Below are 26,599 nucleotides of genomic sequence, written 5' to 3'. Positions count from 1 at the left end.
ATGCCCTGGCCTTGGCAAAGAGGCAACGATAGCACATACACTGGCTCAGTAGGAACCCTGGGAATGATACCCTCTGACTCACTCATATAATAACAGGGATGCCTAAAATGACATAACCTGCTCTCAAACATGTACAGGGAGTGTAGTATGTGCATCCGACAGAGGCAGCCCTGCAGCACCACCTGAGGCATGAATGCCATGTGTTAAGCAATGTAACACCATGTAGTATATGCACACTTGATGACCCTGACTAACATCCTACCCTCACCAAGCATGATGCCACAATATGACGATGAGATGATCAATTGCAATAATTGGCTGAAGTATTGCAGTTAGTCAAAGGGGATCCAATGTGTGCCAGCCTGGGATGACATGCTGAGCATGACATGATGCTCCACCTGCTAGGTGGTGTGCACCTATCAGTCCAGGCCTTATGGATACTGGCAAAGGCTGTTGTTACCCACAGCGTGCCCTGAATAGGTAAGGCTCAAAACACAAACCCACCTCCATAGGTATCACAAGGGATAAGAACCTAGATGTAATGCTACCCAATGCCAGAAGTCTAAACAGCAAGATGCATGCAGTCTAAACTCCCCAGTATGGAGAATGTTGATATCTGTCCTGTAACAGAAAACTGGGTCAAGGCTCACAACAGCACCCTAACACTACCAGGTTACACCTCATACTGTGCTGTACAGCCTCAAAACATGGAACAAGCTACAAAAGGAGGGTGACTAGCAATAATTGTCAAGGATAACCCCACCCCATGTTGGTACCACAACAAGAAGCAGCATGGACTAGCCATGGTCAAGTAACAGTGGCTAAAACTGCCTCCCAGTTTATAGCCTGCTACAGACTACCATCCTAACACCAGGAACTGCACCTGGCCTATGTTGGAATACATGAATATATCAAGCCCTCCAAACCACATTATATTGTGTGACTGAAAATACCCAGACATAGACTGGGAGCATTATACTAGCTCCAACACTGTAGGACAAAAGTTCCTAGAATCCATAAACCAAAATGCCCAGGAACAACGTACCACTCCCACAAGAGGGGTAAGCATACTGGATGTGATAATCAGCAACATGGGTACTGGATGGCAAGATGAGAAGTGTATCCCTCACTGGTAAGACCAGACCATAGAGTAATCACACTGGATATACACATCCTGACCACAGTCCCTGGCCAGAAAACCACAGTGAAAAACATGTGTAAAGCAAAAGTTGCACTCCTCCAAACTGATGTGGAATCCATTAAAGGCCCTGTGCAGGTGCAAAATATGGGCCACACCTCAGAACCTGTTATACAGGCATTCCATGAACACTGCCAGGAATGCTTGGATTATGCAATCCCAAATAAAACCAAGACACAATGCCATACACGCAGGCATCTGGCATGGTGGACTCCAGCCATTACCAAACCATGCAAGAGAATGAGGAAGCTACTACATGATAGAGCAAACATAAAAGGGAAGTAATCACTGATCAGTAGTATGGCAATAAAATATGTCCACACATACAATCCACTAAGGCCAGCTACAACAAGTTGAATCTGTGAATCTTGAGGCAATGTTACACCTGCCCCAAGTACACAGACAACCCTGAACTCCCCCAAGAAATACAAATATATGTGAGAGATGCAACCATTTATCCAAACCGGAGGCTGAGCTCCCTCAACTCAGTACTGTCAAAACTAGTCAGGAGGAGAAGGTAACCACACACACCACAAACCCAGTCCCACATAGACCTATCACAACTGCAAACCAAAGACATAAACACAGAAAAACATTCCCGGAGGCCCTAATTACAAACACACCACACCAACAGAGGCCTCCAAAGCAGACACCCAAGCAACCACAACCTCCAAACATAGCACATGCAACACATAGTACACAAAGCTGGTGTGCCAAACAGTCACAGGCCAGAAGGAGAAACAACATGCCTGATACAGTTGTAATAGGTGACTCCATAGTCAGACACACTGCTGTCCCGCTCACCAGACTGAACAAGGGAAAGGGTACAGTAAGCTGCCTGTAGGCTGCTACAATATGCCACATAACACAAGTACGCAGGTCACCCCAAAGCAAGTAGAAATATGATGCAGTCATTGTCCATGCTGGCGTGAATGACCTGAGATGTACCTCCCCGGACTACATGAAAAGAGACATAGATGAGCTCTCCGATTATGTAGTCCAGGCCGGTATGACACTGACCGCTTGCAGCATCCTACCCTCACCAAGAATGATGCCACAGTACAAACACAGAATGATCAGCTTTAACAAGTGGCACAATTACTGGTGTCATTCCAAGGGGATCCAATGTCTGTCTGCTTGGGATGTCATGCTTGACAAGCCACGCTGCTGTTCCAGGGATGGCTTGCACCTGTTACCCTGGGCGCCTGGATATTGGATAAGGCTTTGCCACCTCCATAGAGCCTTTCTAAGGCAAGGCTGAAAAGACTAACCCACCACCCTAGAAAACATAAGTGGAAAGAAACATAAGGGTAATGCTGACCAATGCCAGACGTGTAAACCTCAATATGCATGCTCCTGAGGCCCTCCCCAGTATGGAGAACATTGATGTCCGTGCAGTGACAGAAACCTGCAGCAAGCCTCCTGACAGCACACCAGCACTACCAGGTTATACCTCATATCATGCTATGTCCCCAAAACCTGGACCAAAACATAAAAGGAGGGGGAGTATGCATATTCAGCACAGACACCCATACGCCCAGGTAACTGACAATGCACGAAGCATCGGAGACCACCCATGTGCAACTAACCATAGGCAAAACTGCTGTACAGTCTGTAGCATGCTACAGACCACACTCTCACACACAGGAACCCCACCCAGCCGTCCTGAAGACACTGGACAGTATGAATGTCCCACCAAATACCAAACAAGGTACTCACAAATTACCACATAGGTGGTAAACCATTATGTATGGAAGGAGTAATCAGGGACCTAGGGACACAAGTGGACAGTAACCTGTTATGTGACACTCACATTGCCAACGTGGCTAGGAAGACTGTCTATATTGGACACCGTATCATGAAAGGATTCACATCTACGCCAACAGAGGTCATTGTGCCCCTATACTGTTCTCTTATCAGACCCATAATCTAGTACAATGCCTCATTTGGGATGTACCTTACCTGACACCTGCAGCAGTTAGAAAGACCTCAAAGGTACCTCACCAAGAGGATAAAGGGTCTCAAATATATGTCATATGCTGCCTGGCTGTAGACACCCCAGCTGAATGCAGTCACATACTGCCTACACAGAGGCATTGTATGCCTGTTGTACAAGGCCATGTCCAACACAGGAGTAATGGACATGCTCCACCCCAGAAAACCCAAAGCCATCGGAGCTGTGAGAGTGAGAGATGTCAACCTCAACACATAATGAAATAGGATGTGCTGGAGGGACAGATACATAACCCAGAGGCTCCCTACACCCTGGAACAGAATCCCACTCCATGTTAGGCAGAGCCCCTCACTGACACTCTTCAACAGGAATCTTGCCAAGTGGATGGATGATCGTAGATGTACACTGGGGTCTTCACTGTGTCAGGTCCAGACAGAGGCACAGTAAAGTAAATCATAAATGGCCATAATATTCACATAGCAAGGTGGCGAAAGCCACACACACTCTGGCTAGGCTTATAAATGCCCTAGGGTGGATAGCCTAGTATGAACCTATGAACCTATGAAGATACAAATTGTACAGGACACTAAGGATAATCACAAGGCTTTCTTAACTGATGGTAGGAACCTTGTTGGGAATTCACAGATATGCTCTGAATCACTCAAATATTACAAACAACATACCAAACACACACACATATTGCCAACATCCAACCTGACAGGTGCAGTGCAAACCCTCCCCCAGAATGCAAAATATCTATCCCAGCAGACTGCTGGCCCCCTGACATTGCAGATGCTGAGGTAACAGCCAGCATCTACAAAGCAAAACACACAGCAGCAATGGTATGAGATGGTGTCCTGGGCTGAGTCCAACATGGACTCCAAGAAGAATGGAATGCCAAATCACACTACTGCTCAATGTCAGCCTTACCACAGGATATGTACCCAAAGAGCAGTGTACAACAACAGTGGTCCTTCTCAACAAAGGTGTTGCCTGAATGGATACTGCAAACTACCACCCCAGAATCCTGACAAGCTTGGTCTGCACAGCTATGGAAAGGATCAGCATGTACCGCAGACATAAAGATATTGGGGACCTACTGACACCGGACCCTACCCAGTGTGGCTTTCTTAAGTGCAGATCCTGCCCCTAAACATGTTTGACTCATTTGAAACAGTCATTAAGGTCATTGATGAGGGCAATGTGGTCCACACAGCGTAGCTGGACCTTGCAAAGGCTTCCATACAATACCCCACGTGTTCATTATAGATAAGCTCACCAGCTTAAATATAAACCCCTATGTCAGTAGAGGGGTTGCAAACCAGACCAAGGACAGAACTGACATGGTCAGACATGCTGCAGCCATGTCAGACTACAAACCAGATATAACTGGCATCCCACAAGGCTTGGTCCTGGGACCTCCTCTCTTGGTATATATGTCCCATAGGTACAGGCCAACATGGAAGGACTGTGTCTGAACATGTTTGCAGAGGACTACAAACTGGCCACCATATCTGACCCTCCAGCTGACACAAGCATCCCACAAAAGGGCCACATAGAAACAGACAACTGGTGCCATAGCCATGTTAGCAAGCTAATTGCAGAAAAGTGTATAGTCAACCCCTGTGGATATACAGTAAGTGCCCACCAATTACCACATAGGTGTTAACCCATTAAGTACTTAACATGTAATGAGAGACCTGGGGACACAAGTTGATAGATATCCTGCATTGGACAAGCATGTGGCTGTAGTGGTTACAGAAACATACCATATACCCACCTAATCATGAAGGTTGTCAGATCTAGATAAGGGAGGTCATTGTGGCTCTGCAGTCATCCTTCATCAGCGTTACAATTGACTACAATAGCCCCTGTGGGATGTACCTCAGCAGACACCTCCATCAACTGTAAAGTCCCCAAAAGTACCTCACCAGGAGTATCAAAGAGCTTGAACAGATGCCATGTGTTGCCTGATTAAACAAACTGCAGCTCCACACACTGCCATACTGCCCACCCAGAGGCAAGCTGTGCCTGATGTATAAAGCCATGTCCAAGCTGGAATCAATGAACATGCTGCACCTTGTACAATCTGAATGGCAGTGAGCTATGCACATGAGAGACCTGAACCCCAGCACTGACATACATAGGACAAGCTGTACTGAATGATCCATAACACAGAAGCCACCCCACTCTTGAGTAAACTCCCAGTACAGGTTAGCCAGAGAGTCACTCATCGACTCTCCTCAAGAGGAATCTTGATGAGTGGATGGGAGATGGTAGGTTTACCCTGGGTATCACTGTTATGTCACGGGTAGACGGAGGCACAGTATACTAACCATGACATATGTCATGGCAAACTCCACTTACAATGTGTGTCAAGGACAAACACACTCTCCGACTAGCATTAGAAATGGCCTAGGGCACATCGCTAGTGTTTGCCAATGTACACCTATGTTGTGGAATACACTACCAATGTTGGACAAGCCTGGTTTAAGTAGTTCATATCTGAACATAATGCAACATGGTCAGATGTGCACAACTGGCCCCTAACCAGGCTGTTGTGCTCACTATGAAAATGTAAAGCAGTGATAGGACTAAAGCCCAGGATACTGTCCACCACAGTGAAAGTACTGAACCAGTACACTATACGGTACTACAGTGTTAGGTCAGTATGAAAGGATGTTGACAACTGTATGCAAAGTATCCCATGCAAACCCTGCAGGCACAGTATAATCCCTGTTGTGTTCAGACACAAAGCAGTTGGACAGTAACTACACAACATGACACACAACACACAACCATAAACGTGAGATATTGTTGAAGTTCACACTCATCCACAAATGTGGTGGGCTGCAGAGTTCAACATATGGAAAGCTCACACTGGGCATGCTCGCACACTTTGATAAATGAGACATATGTCAGACAACATGCCATGGAAAGCCTGAACTGGGCATGCTCACACACTTAGGCCAAATCTCAGTTTAGCAGTTGGCCACACATATCTGGTATTTGTAAGGTGTTATTCCAGGAACCAACCACATTACAGCAATCTGCCCAGTGCACACAGTTAAATGACTACAGAGACATACGTGATATAGTGGATCCCTCTCATATTCAAACATCTTCCACAGATACACAAGTTGTTCATAGAAACAGGGAATGCTATGGCAATAAAGACCTGCAAACAGTCTATCAGCAACAAATATTGTGCATCTGACAATTAAACATATGGGTGTAGAGGTCAACACTAGGCTGTTTGCCCTAGGGAATGACAGCTTAGCCAGAGTGTGCTTGGCGCCTGCCTCCCCAGTACAGTAGGCTACTGTGCCACTGTAAAGTAGGTCACATAAGGCACCGTGTGAGGTTAGTGTGCTGTGCCTCTGTCAAGCAGGGACACAGTGGAGATCCCAGGGGTTGAATTTGCTAAGCCACATCCATGTTGTTGGTGTGTGCTGGAAGAGGGTTGGTGAGGACCTCTAACAGTAAGTGGGCATCAATAACAGACTGAGGGGAGCCTTATCTGCATTGTCTGGACAATTTCACTGTCAACACTTTGTCGTGATGATTATGAGGGATTGAAGTGTCGTGCCAGTACTGTTCAGAGATGTCCCCCTCTGTGGGCTACTGCTCTGCAATGTATTAGCTCACTCTGTCTGTTGGACAGCTCATATATGGCTGGTGTACACCTGACAGGTGTCCTGTTGTGGAGCAGTCATGGGTATATTTGGGATAGCATGATCAATGCAAACCTTCCACATGCTCATAGAATGCAATTGTCAAGGATTATGCAGAGTGGCCTGTATACTCCCCAGCATGGGTCCTTTGAAGTCTTCCACCCCAGTCTTCACAAGTGTAAAGTCTGCTTTTGATAAATACACTTTGTTTGCAGTGACAACCTTGCCTGGGGGTGGGATGGGATATGGATGTCCAGGGAAAGGTGGGTATGGTCAGATATCAACAATGGTGGTCTACCTCTGGTGTGGAACAGTGAGTACCCATGTTGCAGATGGTCAGGTGCAATATGTATTCCCCCTTGTGGCTGTGGTGAGTGGTTCTGCCATAGCACATGGACTCACAAATTGTAGTGGCTGTAGGGTAATGTTGTAGAGGCCTGAGTAGTTCCCACACACAATATACCTGTACCTGACGTTAACAACTGGAATGGTGTATGTGAACACCTGCATATCTTGGCACTGTTCCCAGGGAAGCAAAGTGTGTGTCCTGGATGTGGGAGGGTGGTCCAAACTGGTTGTGTTGTGTGTTACAGGTCCTGTGGTCACGAAGCATGGTATAGAACATAACCTGCCAGTGCGATGTGCATATCTGACCCTGAAGTAGGTGGCTGCAAATGCATATATATGCTATCCCCACCTGACAGGTAGTACTAGATGTACATACCTCTGTAGAAATAATGATGTCAGCACCCTATAAATACTGCAGGTGCAGAACAGATGCCCAGTAATTCGGATAGTGCGCTCTGCTAATGCCTCCCTCAAGTGTCATAATATAGTTAGGTAGGGGTTTGAATCCTGCAAATCCTCAGTGTGTGTGTGTGAGCGGGTGTGTGTGTGCAAGTCTGTGTGAGGGAAATGTCCCTTTTGGCAACTGGGAAAACACACTACAGGATGCACATTCCCCTTTCTAAACACTGATGATGTCAGCACCCTATAAGTACAGCAGGAGAAGGGAAACCTCCCAGTAATGCGAATAGCGCGCTCTGCTAATGCGTCCATCTCGAGTGTCATAACATAGTTAGGTAGGGGTTTGAATCCTGCAAATGCTCAGTGTGTGTGGAGGGGGTTAGTGTGTGTGCAATTCTGTATGAAAGAAATGTCCCTTTTGGCAACTAGGAGAACACACTACAGGATGCACATTCCTCTTTCTAAACACTGATGATGTCAGCACCCTATAAGTACAGCAGGAGAAGGAAAACCTCCCAGTAATGCGAATAGCGCACTCTGCTAATGCATCCGTCTCGAGTGTCATAACATAGTTAGGTAGGGGTTTGAATCCTGCAAATGCTCAGTGTGTGTGGAGGGGGTTAGTGTGTGTGCAATTCTGTATGAAAGAAATGTCCCTTTTGGCAACTAGGAGAACACACTACAGGATGCACATTCCTCTTTCTAAACACTGATGATGTCAGCACCCAATAAGTACAGCAGGAGAAGGTAAACCTCCCACTAATGCAAATAGTGCACTCTGCTAATGCATCCATCTGAATTATCATAACATAGTTAGGTAGGGGCTTGAATCCTGCAAATGCTCAGTGTGTGGAGGAGGGTTAGTGTGTGTGCAACTCTGTATGAAAGAAATGTCCCTTTTGGCAACTAGGAGAACACACTACAGGATGCACATTCCTCTTTCTAAACACTGATGATGTCAGCACCCTATAAGTACAGCAGGAGAAAGAAAACCTCCCAGTAATGCGAATAGCGCGCTCTGCTAATGCATCTGTCTTGTGTTCCATAACATAATTAGGTAGGGGTTTGAATCCTGCAAGTGTGTGTGTTTGGGTGAGGGGGTTAGTGTGTGTGCAATTCTGTGTGAGGAAATGTCCCTTTGGCAACTAGGAGAACACACTACAGGATGCACATTCCCTTTCTAAACACTGATGATGTCAGCACCCTATAAGTACAGCAGGAGAAGGCAATCTCCCAGTAATGCATATAGCGCGCTCTGCTAATGCGTCCATCTTGTGTGTCATAACATAGTTAGGTAGAGGTTTGAATCCTGCAAATGGCAAGTGTGTGGGTGGAAGTAGGGTGTGTGCAATTACATGTGTGAGAGAACTGACCCATTTGCCAACCAGTACAAAACACCAGCTGCTGCATATTCCAATCTCTACACAGAGATGATGTCAGCACCCTACAAGTACAGCGGAAGAGGGCAAATCTCCCAGTAATGCAAATAGCACGCTCTGCTACTGCGCCTCTCACTACTGTCATAGCACAGTTAGTTATGGCTTTGAATTCCACACATGCCACGTGTGTTTTTGTCACACAGAATGCCCATGTGTGTGGGTTGTTGTTCACAATAATGCATGACATCGATTAAACCAGTAATGGCAATGGACACAGATGATGTATGTGTGTGCCAAATACACATATGTACCTGTGACCTTCAATAGTTCCCATGTCTGACGCCTGCCACATGTGAATACATGGTATTTGCACTGGATAACATTATGACTGTGGTCTTCTGTGCGGGTGCTGCATGTGGTATGTGTATATACAGTGTGAGATGTATATGGTATCATCCTAGCAGCGAGGGATACACATCTGGTCTGGGGCATATAGTCTACATGTTGTTGATGAACAGGTGCTGCATGTTTTCACCTGTTGTGGGAGTGGTAACAAGTTGTTCCATAGCAATGCAGTGACTACATGCTAGGAACCTTTCAGCTAGGGTGTTGTAGCTACAGTAATTCATCAGCATTCAGTAATACGTCAGCATTCCTGGTGAGGGTATGATGCCAACCAAGGTCAGGGTCATACCAGCCTGTGCCACATGCTCAGAGAGCCCTTCCATGTTCCCTATCATGTAGTCCAGGTAGGTACATCACAGGTCAGCCATAGTGGCATGGACAATGACTGAGTCATATGTGTCCATGCCTCTGACTGACCTGTATGCTTGTGTTATGTGGTGGACCATAGTGCCCCACGGGCATATCACTGTGACCTTCACCTTGTCCAGCCTGGTGAGCGGGACCTCACTGTACCGACAATAAAGGTACCTAACACAACTGTAGCAGGTGTGTTGTCTAGCCGCACAGGCTGTGACTGTTTGGCACACAGGATTTGTGTGCTATGTGTTGCACGTGCTGTGTTCTGGCTTAACGTATGCCTGTGTGCCAGCTGCAGAGGTGTCTGCTGCTCAGGCAGGATGCTATTCTGAGGCTCCACGAATGGCCCAGTGTGTTCACGTGTTTGGATTGCTGTCAGTGTAGGTCTACATCAGACTGGTATTGTAGTCACTGTAGTATTTCATGCCACCTGACAGGTTATGCCAGTACTGGGTTCAGAGTGCTTAGTCCCCAGTTTGGCTATGTGGTTGCATCTCATACATGTGTTGTACGTCCATGTGTAGGGGAGAGGGTTGACTGTGTACATGTGGCAGCTGTGACATTGCCACATGACCCACATATTCCACAACTGTACCATAGAGGTGACTGACAAGTGACCTTTGCACATGCTACCATAGTATTGTGATTGCCATGGTGATTAACAGCACATAGGGCCAATGGGGAACAAGGTACATAGGTTCATAGGTTCATAGGTTCATACTAGGCTATCTGCCCTAGGGCATTTATAAGCCTAGCCAGAATGTGTTTGGCTTTCGCCACCCATTTTAAATTTATTTTGCTATGCCCTTTTCGAGAAGTTAGTATACTGTGCCTCTGTCTAACAGTGACACAGAAGTGATACCGGGTAAACCTACGATCTCCCATCCACTCATCAAGATTCCTCTTGAAGAGAGTCAATGAGGGACTCTGCCTAACCTGGACTGGGATTTTATTCCAGAGTGAAGGGAGCCTCTGGTTATGAATCTGTCCCTCCAGCATGTCCTATTTATTTCAGTGCTGAGGTTCAAGTCTCTCGAGCGTAGCTCGATGGGATTTGGATTTTCTGAGGTGCAGCATGTCCATTAATTCCGGTTGGACATGGCTTTATACGCCAGGCACAGATCGCCTCTGAACAGGCGGTATGCCACTGAGTAGAGCTGGAGTTTCTTTAACCGGCAGCATATGGCATCTGTTTGAGCCCTTTGATCCTCTTGGTGAGGTACTTTTGGGGTCTTTCCAGTTGCTGCAGGTGTCTGGTAAGGTACATCCCAAAAGGGGCATTGTACTCAATTATGGGCCTGATGAGGGATGAGTAAAGAGGCACGATGACCTCCCCTGATCTAGATGTGAATCCCTTCATGATTAGGTGGGCTATATAAAATGTTTTTCTAACCACTTTGGCCACGTGGTTGTCAAATGAGAGATTGTTATCAACTTGGGTCCCCAGGTCCCTAATTACTTCTTCTGTACTTAATGGATTACCACCTATGTGGTAATTTGTGGGCACTTTGTTTTTGCCAAAGGGGATGACTATACACTTTTGGCATTTAGCTTGAGGCCATGGCTCTGGCACCAGTTGTCTGTTTCTATGAGGCCCTTTTGGAGGATGCTTGTGTCGGCTGGAGAGTCGATTATGGTGCCCAGTTTGCAGTCATCTGCGAACTTGGTCAGCCACAGTCCTTCCGTGTTGGCCTGTACCTCCGAGAAATATATACCGAACAAGAGAGGTCCCAGGACTGAGCCTTGTGGGACACCACTTGTAACTGGTTTGGAGTCTGACATGGCTCCAGCAATTCTAACCATGTGGGTTCTGTCCTTGAGCCAGTTTGCAATCCATCTAGTGACATAGGGTTTATATTTAAGCTGGTGAGCTTATCTATAATGCCCGAGTGGGGTATTGTATCGAAGGCTTTTGCGAGGTCCAGGTAGGCTGTGTGGACCACCTTCCCTCACAATGGCGTTGGTGACTGTTTCAAAGAAATCAACCAGGTTTAAGAGGCAGGATCTGCCCTTAACAAAGCCGAACTGGGTAGGATCCAGTGTCTGTAGGTCCCCAATATCTTTATTTATGAGGTCCATGATGATCCTTTCCATAGCTTTGCAGACCAAGCTAGTCAGGCTTATGGGGCGATAGTTTCCAGGATCCGCTGAGGCACCACCTTTATGGAGAGGGACCACTGTTGCTGTATGCCACTCTTTGGGCACATATCCTGTAGTAAGGCTGAGATTGAACAGTAGTTTTATGTTTGGGTTTAGCTCTTCTTGGAGTTCATGTAGGACACAGCCCGGGACACCGTCTGGTCCCATTGATGCTGTGTTCTTGATTTGGAGAGGGCAGCTCTTACCTGAGCATCTGAGAAGTCAGCGGGTCAGCACTCTGCTGGGATAGATATTTGCCCTTTGGTGTGGAGGGGAGAAGTTTGCGCTGAACCTGTCAGCTAGGATGTTGGCAATGTCTGTGGGTTTCGTGTATTTTTTGTCATTTTGGACTAATTCTGAGCATATCTGGGAATTACCACCCAGGTTCCTAACATAACTAAAGAAAGCCTTGTGATTATCCTTAGTGTCCTGTGCAATTTTTCTCGAAGCTGGCCTTAGACAATTTTATGAGTGCCCGTAGTTTTTGCTAATACTGATCAGTGATTCCTTCCTTTTGGGATTTTGCTCTATCATTTAGTAGCTTCCTCCTTCTATTGTATAGTTTGTTTATGGCTGGGGTCCACCAGACAGGACGTCTGCCTTTGGAGGATTGGGTCTTGGTTTGATTTGGGATCGATGATCCATGCATTCCTGAAGGTGTTCATAGAATGCATTTATAAAGGATTGTGCGGTCTGGGCCAGATTTTCCACAGGCCCGGGGCTTTGAAGGATTCCACCTCGGTTTTGAGGAGTGTGAAATTTGCTTTAGAGAAGTTTTTCACTGTGGTTTTCTGGGCAGGGGTGGGGTCGGGATGTGAATATCCAGTGAGATTAGTTTATGGTCTGATCTTACCAGTGAGGGATACACTTCTGGTCTGGAGCATAGAGTCCCCATGTTGGTGATGATCAGGTCCAGTATGTTTTCCCTCTTGTGGGAGTGGTAACAAGTTGTTCCATAGCATTTGAGTTTATAAATTCTAGGAACCTTTGGGCTAGGGTGTTGGAGCTAGAGTAATGCTCCCAGTCTATGTTTGGGTAGTTGAAGTCACCCAATATAATGGTGTTTGGAGAGACCTTCATATTTTCCAGTGTTCTCAGGAAGGCCGAGTGGGGTTCCTGGGTTTGGGAGGGTGGTCTGTAGCAGGCTATAAACTGGAAGGCAGTTTTACCCACTGTTAGTTGCACATGGATAGTCTCTGATGCTTCGTGCTTTGCCACCAACCTGGAGGTGTGGGTATCTTTGATGAATATCGATACTCCCTCCTTTTGTGGTTCGTCCAAGTTTTGGGGCCGAAAAGCATGGTATGAGGTATAACCTGGTAGTGCTGGGGTGCTCTCGGAGCCCTGAACCAGGTATCTGTTACTGCACAGATATCGATGTTCTCCATGCTAAGGAGAGTTTTGAGTGCATGCATCTTGAGGTTTAGACTTCTGGCATTGAGTAGCATTACTCTTAGTTTCTTATCCCTTGTGATACCTATGGAGGTGGGTTTGTCTTTGAGCCTTGCCTAAAAAGGCACTATGGGGGTAGCAAGAGCCTTTGCCAATATCCGAAAGCCCAGGGGTGACAGGTGCAAGCCGTCCCTAGCGAAGCAGGTGGTTCAACAGAAGGTGAGTATGTGAGGGTGTAGTGCCTGTGATTAGTTAGCACTGGCATATATGACTGCTCACGTGGACAAATGCCAGGTAAGTCATATGCAATGTGTCACAGGCAACGTACATGTGAACAGGACAAACAGTGACGTTCTGTCAAGTGAGACATGGACATACATATAGTAAGCTATGCAGATGTCACTAGGAGTCCACAGAAGCTCTGTAACTCTGCATTGCAGGTGGGATCAGTGTTCCAGGGTAACTGCAAGCAAACATGCATGCAAACAAAGCTACAGTAAGCAGGGCTGCATGTAGTCCATTGTACAACAAACAAGCTGTACCACTTCCAGTAGGTAACAGTGCAAATATGCAGGCACTATACACATGTACATGGAAATACACAGGTCAGATGGCTAGGGTCCAGTCTCAGCGCACACAAGTGTACAGACCATGTACCGCCAGGATGTACAATAACTGGATGGAAACCCAGGTGCTCATACCTGCAGTAATACACATGTCACTAACAGACACTGAGCCTTCACTCAGTGGTTCCATACTTAGTAGGATGTATGCTACCTGGCCTGCCACCACAGTATCCCTGACATGTATGGGGACTCCCTCCTGTGACAGTTAGTTTTGTGTGTTGGGGCTGTCTAGCATGGTATGAGATGTGAGCTTGCAGTGCTAGGGTGCTCCTGTGTGTCCTGTACCAGTCGTGTAGTACTGCACACATATCAACATCCTCAAACATCCGCATTGCAGAGTCCAGTGTGGGCAACATGCCACTTGCAGTTTACATGTCCATCATTGCATATCAATACTTTCATTACCTTATCCCCTGTGCTACCTATGTATGTAGCCTTCTGTTGACATCCTTACCACCAGTATGCCAACATGTGCAGATGATACACTATGGTACTTACCATGGGTGTAGACAACAGTACAAGACAATCATACCCTTACTGCATCAGGCATGCTGGGATATACCCACAATTATATCAGCACACAGTACTGTTAACAACATGATACTATTACTACACGCCTATGTAGTCACCCTGTGCATCAGCAACATGTTAACCTGTACCTGCACTGATGTTACAGATTGCAGGAGGTGGCACAGTTTCATCATATGCACAGGGTGTGAACTTGGTATGCCTGAGTCTGCCACTGATACCACCAATTGACATGTATGTGTATGTGTGTTGGTGAGGGACAGCAGTACAAGGTGGGGCAATGTTGATGCAGTGTGTGCATGCGGTAGCCCTAGGTGTTGTCAATTCGCATGTGTGTATGGATGCACACAGTTCCACCTCATGGCTGCCATATACTGGTGTTTGTGGACAGCCACAGACTGTACCTGCCAGGTCATACAGATCAGTGTCTGTGGCCACGGACACGGTACCTGTGCCTTGCAGGGTGCTACGGACCGTATCCGTACCAATCCAGATTGGGTACTGTCATCAGAAGCAGGTGTTCAATGACTGGACACAGTGCCCTGTCGGGCCTAACCAGAGCCACGTGCACGTGGTTTCCTGGGCGGTCTGATGACAGCACAGATCCAGCATTGCTGGGGCTGCTGCTGGCACTATGGGGGCGGCCGCGGCCCTGTTGTCATCCGCGACGACTGCCAGCTGCTGCTGTTGCTGGCATACGCCCACGTCGATGCCTCAACCGCCCACCATCACCCTGGCTCATGGACATGTAGTTGTGGAACCGGTCTAATATGTCCCCACAACGCCTGTCTATGACATCGGTGAAATTACGGATGGCAGCCGCAATGTCACGCATACTGTCAGTCATGGCTGTGCGACATGCTGTCAGCTCCCTCAGACCCTGTCTGGTGTACCGCTCCATACGTGACTGTGCCTGCATGACAGCCCGAAACATAGCTGAGGTTGTAAGACCTCTGTGGGCATGTCTGACAGGGGCAGTACGCCCACGGATGCTCCCACGAGAACCCCTGGACATCTGTCTGTGTGGTACCATCTCAGGGCCATGCCCATGGCTGCTGTGTGGGGAAGCATGTGCCACAGATACCACATTACCCTGGTCAATGCCCACTGTATCCTGTCCATCACCTAGGGACATTGGTGACAAAGGGTGTATTGGCAGGATAACTGTGCGCATTGATGGGGTTGACAGCTGTGTACTGTCAATTGGCTGACCAATGACGGACCCTGGCATACCTTCCTGTGCCATTACACAGATGTCATCATTATCAGTACCCATGGCACCTGATTCAGGTTCCCTGCTGCATGACACCAGAGCAGCACCAGAACCTGTGGGAGGGAAACAGGAAACACAGTTTACAATGTCTACACAATGTTACCAGTGATGCACACATGCACACATGCACAGGTGCACACATGCACACATGCACACATGCACACATGCACACATGCACACATGCACACATGCACACGCACACAGACACACAGTTGCACACTTGCACACTACTCAGTATGCGAGATATCAACACACAGACACAGACACACCTGCATGCATACACAGAGCACTACTCAGTGAGCCTAATATTACTATTACTATCAAGACTATTAAAGGTATTGTTAATACACACTCACCAGCATGGATAGGCTGCATTGCTGTTACACCGAGGGACCTGCAGAGGTGAGGAAATTAATGTCAGTGGGCACAACTGTGCCATTGTTACTGAGTATGATACAGGTCAGTAGTACAACAGTCGCCTTTCACAGGTCAGCTGCTGATATTGAGAATATCACACTTGCACATTAAATACTATGATGACAGCTACAAACCAAGGACACACCTCACACATGCATTAACTACCAGTGTACACAACAGTCAACTATACATATGGCATATTACCTGCACGCCGTAGTCTTGCTGCTGCGTGGCTCCAGCCTCCATCATAATGCAGGTCTGCTGCTGTTGTTGTTGGCGGGCTGGAGCCACAACACTTATGAGTAGTCCCTCCAGTCTGGTGAGTGGGGGATGTGTAGCCACCCCACCACCTGTGGCAACCTGTTGCCTGTGGATATCCGACGACGCTGACGGACATTTCTGATTAAATCACTGCAGTGATGTCGTATCTGCTCATATGTCCTATTATGCGTGCCTATGTCATTTACCCGACGGACCAGGTCTTGCCACAGTGCAGCCCTCTCCTGCTGATTCTGGCTGGTGCGGAAAAGAGTATTGCATAATCCCGCACCAGGCTCTGGTGTATCTCCTCATCCTCAGCTGCAGAGTACGCTGGATTGCGCTGGTGAGCCATGGTCCTGAAAAAGGAAATAACATGATATCAGCAAAATATGTCAGCAGAATTTGGCACACATACTACACATGCTACTCGACTGTTGTGATACAACATATCTCACATATATAGCATCTGTCTGTCTATTGGTGGATACACATGTAAATGGCCAGGTATCAGTGCTCAGCCAACAACTGTGCAACAGTACCTGGCACACTCCATACGACATACTACCAAACCCCAGCAGTCAGAACACTGATTCAGGTCCAAAGCACCTCCTCACTCTGGGGGTTTGTATCGAGGTACTGTATGGGGTACATCATCAACTACTGTGAGCTGACCACAAACTAATTGCCCTGGATATACATATCCCACCTCCACCACCAGCACAAACGACTACAGTGAATAACATTTCAAATGCAAACTTTACACTTTGTAACACTGACATGGTATCCTTTAAGCCCACTGGGCCAGTGGAAGACACAACCCACAATGCTGACCCCTTCACAAATGATTTCTACGGACATCTCCGAGAATGCATGGATCATGCAATCCCATATAAGGCCAAGACACTCTCCACAAAGGACAGCATCCTGTCTGGTGGACCCCAGCCATAGACAGTTTGTATAACAAAAGATGGAAGCTACTGCAAGACAGAGCATAATTCCATAAAGGGAAGGCATGTCTGATCAGCACTAGTAAGGAGCTATTTTCTCTCATACAAACATCCATGGGCAACTTTGAGAGGGAAATCAACAGGGACACTACAGATAACCACAAGGCCTTCTTCAGTTATGTTAGCAACCTGGTCAGAAACCCTCCAATATGCTCATAGTTAGTACACAACAACAAATAATTCACTGAACCCACAGATATTGGCAACATTGTGGCAGACAGGTTCAGTGCAGGTTTCCTCCCTCTCCCCCAAAATAAGACATACTTATCCCAGTTGACTGTAACCTCCCTGTCATCACAGATGTCCAGGTGAGAGCCGCCTCAGAAAAGCAGAAAACACAACATGAATGGGACCTGATGGTATCCCCGGTTGCATGCTACATGAACTCCAAGAGGAGCTAAACACACATATAGAAGTGCTATGTAACACTAGCCTGACTACAGGATATGTACCTGTACACTGGCGCACAGCAGCAGTGGTTCCACTCCACGAAGGAGGCACCTCTACATACCAATACAATACAACACAATACAATACATTACAATACAATACAATACAATATGCTATTGCCCCTGGGACTACAGCAGCATACTGTTCTGCTACCCTGACCATTGTGACACATGTGATGTGATGGTACCTGCTCCTGTCAAACAGTTACACAGGGTGACTCATATGGCATATTACCTATCTGACTAACATTCAGCAGGGGTATGTGTGACATGTACTCATGGGGAGTCTTGCTTCTTAACGCTGTGTGGTTTATTGCAGGGTATGTCTTATCTGTGGGTAGGAACCTGTACCTCCACCATGTGCTCTCTACTGCAGTGTCACGGATGACACACAGCAGTCATTTAGGTTGTGGATGGTGTGAGGTGTTACTATGGTTGTTGGACATCTGTCATGGGTGTGACTTAAGTATGTAAATCCAGGAGTGGTAACCTCTATGTGGGTAGTATGTGTGTACTCTGTGGTGTTGTCAGTCACTGTGCATTGGTAATGTGTTTGAGTGCATTGTCACAGTGTTGTACATGTCACTGTGTCCTTCTCCATATCTGTAGCTGTCATGTGAGGTACATACCGTGGCAGCCATTGTGTGGTGTGGAGGGGTACACTGACCTACATGTCCATAGCTGACACACCATGTCTGCTGACACATACCATGTGCAGGTATTCCAGGAATAGTGTGCCACTGTGAATATCATTGGGGTACTATTGTACACATTTATGACCCTGTTCACCCCTGACACATGCAGTGGTGGGCAGCCAATCACATATCTGGTGGTTACTGGTGTAGGTGATTTGAAATGGGGTATGGTACTCCAGTTTTGACACTGGTGTTCACTCCATGCCTTTGTCACCAGGCACCTGTTGCAATACATCTGTACACATGTGCCTCACTCAGAATATATATACATCTCTCTCTCTCTCTCTATATATATATATATATATATATATATATATATATATATATATATATATATATATATATATATATATATATATATATATATATATATATATATATATATATATATATATATGTCTGTATACATATACACATATATATATTGATGTACATATATTGCTATAGATATGGAGAGGGTGGGTGACAGAGAGGGGCTGAGAGTGACAGAGGGGATGAGACAGGGGGAGTGTGAGATTGCCATATACAGTCATACCTGTAGATAGTCAGATCTGTCTGTCTATGTATATGTATCTACATATATCTATATCTGTATGTGTGTATTACATATATATGTTTGTACATATTCTATCTATCTACATCTGTCTATGTATTCCTACATCCTCTCTATGTATGTATACATATATGCATATTATATATATATATATATATATATATATATATATATATATATATATATATATATATATATACATACATACATATATTGACATACATACGTATCCATATGATAGATAGGTATATCAACATGTTTGTTTACAAAACTGTATACACACACTAACATACTGCTAAACATACATAACTGTGAAACCTACTTTGTACATTGCACTACAACCTACATTCAACCTACATTGATATGTGCACATAGATGCCCTCACATACATATGTATGTACAGCCTTCACTGATAGTTGCTGTATGTCCCCTGCCCTATGCACATCTTCATATACATATGGATACAGACCAATGACACATATGGAGGGTTCACAGTATGTAGACTTTTATAGTATTACTTTACATTACCTGTGTTTGTCACAGCTGCTTGTGTTGCCATCTGGTTTCGTGTCCTGCTGCTCCACTTGCCAGTTGTCAGCTTTCAAGTGGTTGTTGCTGACTGGTTTTGTTTGTGTATGTTTATTTATTTTTCTCTCTCTCTCTCTCTCTCTCTCTCTCTGTCTCTCCCTACCTCCACAGGGTGCAATGAAAGTATTGCATGTGTGGACTGGGAGTACAGCATGCTTTTGTAGGTATCTGCATATGTCCATGTGATGGCCTCTGCACCAATTGTTAGCCAGCATTTGCTAATTGCATGCAGCCAGTTGTGTACTGATTGCAGTTCTCACTGTGATTTCAGGACAGTGCTATAAAAAGGTATGTGAGATAGGCATAGCCCTTTCAGATTTTAAGGGCAGGGACCATGCTGGTATGCTGTGGACACTGTTCTGTGAGTGTAAAGGTTAGTATCTCTCTCATATTTCCGGCTGTGTTGTAGATTAACATTTCTCCATTCATTTCTCCAGTTTCCTGTACTAAGTGTGTATGTACACTGACACCTAAGACTACTACTACTGTTAATGTGGGTGTGTGTGCTTTCCTGTGGGACATGTGGTGTAACTGGTGTATAGCAGTGGCTCTTGCACTTTGTTGCTATGGCTTCAATATTTGCCCTTTACATTCACTACTTGTATGCCTGCTAGGTGTCTTGACTGTAGTGTGTTGCTGTGGCTTTCCTATTTTCCATGTACATTCACACCTTGGAATGCTTGCTATATCTGCTAGGGTGTTACTGCATGCAGTGTGGTCTGGCCATGGTGTGGGCCTTGACATCTATTAGGGTATTTGAGTATGCTGCTGAGCAGGCCCCAGAGACTCTCAGGTGCATCTTTTATCTGCCTCATGGAATGGTACATATCAGTGGGGTACACCCATTAAATTGTCTGGTATTCTGCAGTTGTGACTGTGGGATAGCATGAGCATATGTATTACTACACTATTTCTGCCGTGCAAGTGGTGCATACTTTCAGTACTTCATAGTTACCATTGCATGTGTTGTAACACCTTTCTGCCTACTGTTTGTACATTTCACAGGGAGTCTGTGGGGCATCCCTGTAACTCAGTCACTGTTGCTATGTCTAGGCTCTTAACTATTCAAATATGGCAGTGTCAGACCTCTCAAGTGTACAGATATTTGCAGGTTGTCCACATTTTGCCTCATATTTTGGTCAATATCTCATAAACAGCTTTTTCTGGCAAATCACTGTGGGCTCAAGTCAGACTATAGTGACAAACATTTAAGTTTCAGACTTCATACCCTTCCAAACATCCAACAAAATGCAGAACCTGTTACTCTCTGAACTGTCTAAGTTTGTTGTAGCATTATTTGGAATGTGTCCCTGTTTTTGGCCCTTTGCTCCACATTTTTATTACTTAGTCCGGATGTGTTCCTGTAAGAGGTTGTGGGGTATGGGCAGTGATTATCCTGCTGTGAGTATGTGTGTGGCTTGCAAGGTGCTACAGTGACATTATTACCTACTAGCTACCAACTAGCATGGCTGTTTCTGTTCACACACTACTATTCTAGAAATCCACTACATTTGACAGTAAATATACATGACATGCTTTGTGTACTACACATCCTATATTCCCTTTACATTCATTCCTACTATTACATGATATATTTATTGTAGCACAATGTTCTTATATAACAGTCATGGCTTAGTGGTAAGTCATGCAGACTACTGTTTGCAAGGTCCTGGGTTCGGGACTGACAGTGGGATTTTATTTTGCTTTTGAGCAGACTACAGGACTTGTCATTCAGAGTGACTAAGGCACTTTTAAGCAGTTGTAACCGGGTTAGCGCTGGTTTGCGCGGAGCTCCCGCATGCGCACTGGCGTTCAGCTCCACGCACACCCGCTTACAACCGCTTAAAAGTGCTTACTCTTGCGCACACCCACGCTATTTTCTTTGAAAGAAATGAAAATGGGGAGACAGGAAAGTGGTGAAAAAGGGGTCACAAAGAGGGTAAGACAGTAGGGAAACAAGCTCGGGTTTTGCAGGAGGGATGTAGGTAAGGCCCATAGCTGCCCATTTCTTCATCAGCAACAGCTGTGCATATGTTTGTAATTTGGTGTGACATTTGAAACCTTCCACCCTGAGAGAGGTGTGAGGACAACAATAATACTTGTTGTACAGCCAATTGTAATTGACAGTTTCCATGTCCAGCAGACATGTGTGCTAAATGGGCAGCTATGTATGGGGCGTAATTTTTTTGTGGGTACAGAGTGCCCTTTTTTTTTTTTTCAGGTGAGAGTGGTATGTCAGGTACAGGAAGTCGGTATAGCTGGGGAGGTAGGTTGGGTAGGTCAACAGACAAGACAAACAAGACGCATACAGGGGCGGTGTATGACACATGTGGGGGTTACACAATTGACGGGGACGGATGTTTGGATATCTAGAGCCCATGAGCCCACAGATGGCAACAGTGGAACTGATATCCCCACCCATGGGCAGTTGCCACTGTGCCTTCACAGCCCAGGATGGGGCTGTGCTGGGAGCTGTGTAGGCCGGGCAGCAGGCACGCCCATTAGTTGTGCCACCTGTGCCTCAAGCTGGCGTAGGGGCCCAAGAACAGCTTCCTGGATCTCCCTACGCACCACAGTCCGGACACTACGGAGGGTGAGTGGTTGTTCTCCTCTGGCCACACTTGCAGAGGGGGACGAGCCCCATCCCCTGCAGCGCTTCCACCTGCAGGTGGCACAGGGCCACCGGAGGAGGGTCCAGACTGGGCACTACTGCCAGGTGCACTCGCCAGCTGAGGTGGGAGAGGTGGGTCCGCTGGAACCCGCCTTCCCTGTCGTCCTATGTTTTGCATTATGTCATGACAGTTTGGGTTAGTAACATACAATACCATTCACAATTAGTTGTAACAGCATGCATTAGTATTCCCATTAACCAAACACCCAGATATTCAAACCATTGAACAGCAAGCATAACACATGCATATTTTGAACAGCAATACACAGTCCAACAACATGCAGGGTTGATTGATGGCAACAGGCCATCAGGTTTGGATGTATGAACAGGGCAGATGCATCAACGTACATGCAAATATGTATGACCCAACAGGACAAATGTCCAGGGGTGTTAATTGTGATTGCACATACCAATTTCACGTGGAATGGATTATATGTGGTTATAGGGTAGGGTGAAGAAAATTTAATTAACACCTTCAAATACCAATACATATGCTGTACATTTCTAATAGCTGCAGATATATACACACTACAGTTCTACCTACAGTTTCCTATGTGATAACTACTTCAAGTTGGTGATAGGAATGTTACTGCTACATCAATATACATTTTCATTTTTATTCATACACATTCATATCTGGCTCTGTTCAGCTACATCATCCTGCTACATTTGCTTTATATAGCTATAGACAACTGTGGATGTTTGGTATTTCAGACAACCATACTATCTGCATATTGCAGACTGAGAGCAACATATCCAGATTTTGGGATACACATTCCAGCTGCAGTAACATTTTCAACACATTTTGCAGTTTGGTTCTGCTTGTCACATTCATTTCATTCTGTACTGACTGCAGTATACTTTATTCAGGAGTTATTACTACTTTATTGGTGGATTCATAACTCTTTCTCACACTCTCTCACTTGTTTTATTTTTACAATTCAGGATGGTACTTAATTCTAGGCTTTATTGACATGTTTTACCTGTAGTTATTACAATCCTTTCCAACAGTCTCACTTCTGTCATGTTTCTGTATTTCAACAGGGATATATTTCACACATGTGTTTTACTCAGCTTCTGCAGCTGTACTTTTCAGCCTGCTGCAGGTTATGTACTATTATATTACAGGTGGGACATCTTTATTTCAGACTTTATTTCAGACTTTTTCATTTTTCTGTTTGGATTACAGACTGCATCACACTTTTGTAATCAAGCAATACTTGCAAACCCTCTTACACTGTTACTTGCACATTTTATTACTTAGTGACTACACTGCACTCTTTTGCTAACTGTCATACTTTTATATTTATTTACAGTTACAGGGAGAGGATTACTGACCTGCCTGGTGGCGCAACCACACCAGCCTATCGCCATAGGCTCTACGGTTCGCAGAACGGACACCTGCAGCTGTAATATAAATAAAGTAATATTGGAATACACATCTCCATAATATCAGCTAGGTTAATTTCTTACATAAATAATTAGATGTAACTTACTCAGTAGTGGGGCGTTGGGCATTTGCCGGGCCTCCTGGATCCAACGGTTCAGTTGGTCCTGCTTCCATCTCTTCAGGTCCGCATGGTGGTGACGGACCTGCTCACCAGTCCTTGGTATCCCTGTGGCACTGGTAAGATCATGAGCCAACCCACGCCTCAGCCCTATATGCTCCCCACAGGACCTGGCCCTGCATGAGTTGGGCCTCATGATTGTGGACAAGGAGCCAAACCATATCTGGATTCCTCAATGCCCCACCTCTGTGCTCGAAAGCAACTACCCTCACCTACACCTGACATTCTGGCTGCAAGTTGGTTCTACAATCGGTTATGCTGTGTATTCCCGCCTATGGGGCTTATATATGCCGTTTTTCCCGCACTTATCTGTGATTGGCCATTTTGGAATTGTATCAGCTTCACAAAACCTGCTTTGTCATGCTCCTCTTTCTATTCATTCCTATATATTTGCTATTACTGCATTTCTAAGTGCAGCTGTCATGGCTTAGTGGTTCAGTACCTTGACTATGGTGCATGGTATCCTGGGTTCGAACCTGGCCACTGCTTTTTATATTTTATGACTGTCTACACAGGCTAGGAGGTGTGTCTGTGTAAAGGCAGTTTTGTTACAGCTTGCTCAACGTTGCCCGTCGGTTAGCTTGTTGGCACGGTGCGCAGCTCCGCGCAAATGGGTTACGCTGGTTTACGCTTCATTTGGCTGTCAGCACGCATATTACGCTCAGCTCAGCTAGGGGCACACAGTTTCAGCGTGTTAAACCACTGCTCACCTACGGGCACTCATTTTACACCTGTTAAACCACTGCTCACCTACGGGCACTCATTTTGCACCTGTTAAACCACTGCTCACCTACGGGCACTCATTTTACACCTGTTAAACCACTGCTCACCTACGGGCAGATGCACTCAACTTGTTAAACTGTAGCTCAGCTATAGGCACATCTGGCATTTTTTATTATTTTGTTATCTCACATTTCTTCAAAATAAATGGCCCATTTCATTACATTTTACATAAAATATAATTTTATATGTGTACATATATGTCAGGGACTTGTTTCGTGCTTATTTCACTAAAAATAAAAATTGATGTTGGGGGGGCTCGAACCATGACTGCCTGCTCTTCAGCCGACATCTCTACCGCTACGCTATTGCTTCTTGGCTTACTTTGCATATGTAGTTCTTATATGCTTTTCCACTGACTGCTAACTGTGGCTAAGCTACAGGCACGCTCACGCAAACGAGCGCACTCACGGGCAAACATCTTTACAATTTAAAAAATATATAACATGTTCATTTATATATTTTATGTTCATAGTCTGTGGGGGCATGTGTTGTGTTGTGTTTATTCACATTTACACGGACTCTGTCGTGGGGGTTTACTTTCGGGACTTTTACTCTTCTGGGGGCATGTCAGTTTGCAGGGCTCGGCCTACGGACACGCCCCCTACTGTCTTCCATGGACCGTGTAAGCCTTAGGTGTTATTCAGCATGCCCTCATGCATATGCATGACATGCTGACGTCACACCGTTTAACTGCAGCCTCCGTGTAAGCCTTGTAACTCTTACATGGAGGCTTCGTGAATCCTCTCCCTAGTTTGCAATACTTTGTAAAAGTATGAACAGAGGTTCATGTAGCTACTTCTAGAATGCTTCTAGAGTCCACTGCTTTCCAGTATGCCATTAAAGAAGCTAAGGATCTAGTATAATGTGCCTTTATACTATGTAGAATAGATTTACCTTGGTGGAGATAACAAAAGGCAAAAGCAGAGGACAGTCACCTGGAAATTGTTTGTTTTGACATTGGTTGTCCATTCTTTGTTCCACCATAAGAAATAAACAGCTGATTTTTTTAAAGGATTTAGTTCTGTCAAGATAGTACCTGAGTTGCCTATGCACATCCAGAGTACAGTATGTAGAATCATGTAGAATCTTTTCTCCCTGGTTCTCAGGATCTGGATAAAAGACTGGGTGATTGATGGCTTGATTCAAAGTAAACTCTGAAACCTCTTTGGGCTTGCAGGAAGGATTTGTTCTTAAAGAGACACTATCCCATTGGAAAATCATATAGGTCTCAGCCACTATGAAATCCTCCATCTCAGATACTCTTCCTTCAGATGTTAGAGGAAGAAGAAGTACAGTTTTCCGTGTAATTAATTTGCCTGATGGGCAGGTGCAAATGGATAAGTAACCTTTTCCAGCACAATGTTAAGATACCAAGCAAGAATGACTTATTTATGAGGAGGTCTGAGGTGTAAATCTCTCTTCATAGGCTGTAATACTAAAAATAGGCAAAAAAATATAAGGATCCATCGGCAGATGGGGTAAAATGGCCACAAGATGTGCCCTGCTGGAGGAATAAGAGAGGCTCGAGTATATTAACTCACACAAATGTTTCAGGACCAGTGGTACATATTCCTTGATGAGGCCCTGGCTAATGGCTAGGCGCCAACTAGAAAACCTTTTCCACTTGTCAGTGAATGATTTCCTAGTAGCATGTTTTCTTGCCTCCTGTGGCACTTGCTACCCGTCTTCATAAAAAAAGTGCATAAAAGGTATCAGACCTGAATCATACAGGCAGTTAATTGTAGTTGTTTGGTGTACCTTGTCTTACATGAGAAGATTCCCTTTGTGATGAAGCTTATGGTAATTGTCCTTGACCAATTCTATAAGATGGGAGAACCAGTGTTCCCTGGGCCAAAAGGGGTTCATAACAATTATTTTTGAAGAGTCCTTCTGAATCTTCAGAATTACCCTGGAAATCAGTGGAAAGGGTGAAAA

Source organism: Protopterus annectens, chromosome 10.part0 (assembly GCF_019279795.1).
Source record: "Protopterus annectens isolate FY-2018-M chromosome 10.part0, PAN1.0, whole genome shotgun sequence".
NCBI lineage: Eukaryota > Metazoa > Chordata > Ceratodontiformes > Protopteridae > Protopterus > Protopterus annectens.
Note: the sequence above shows the minus strand (reverse complement) of the source record.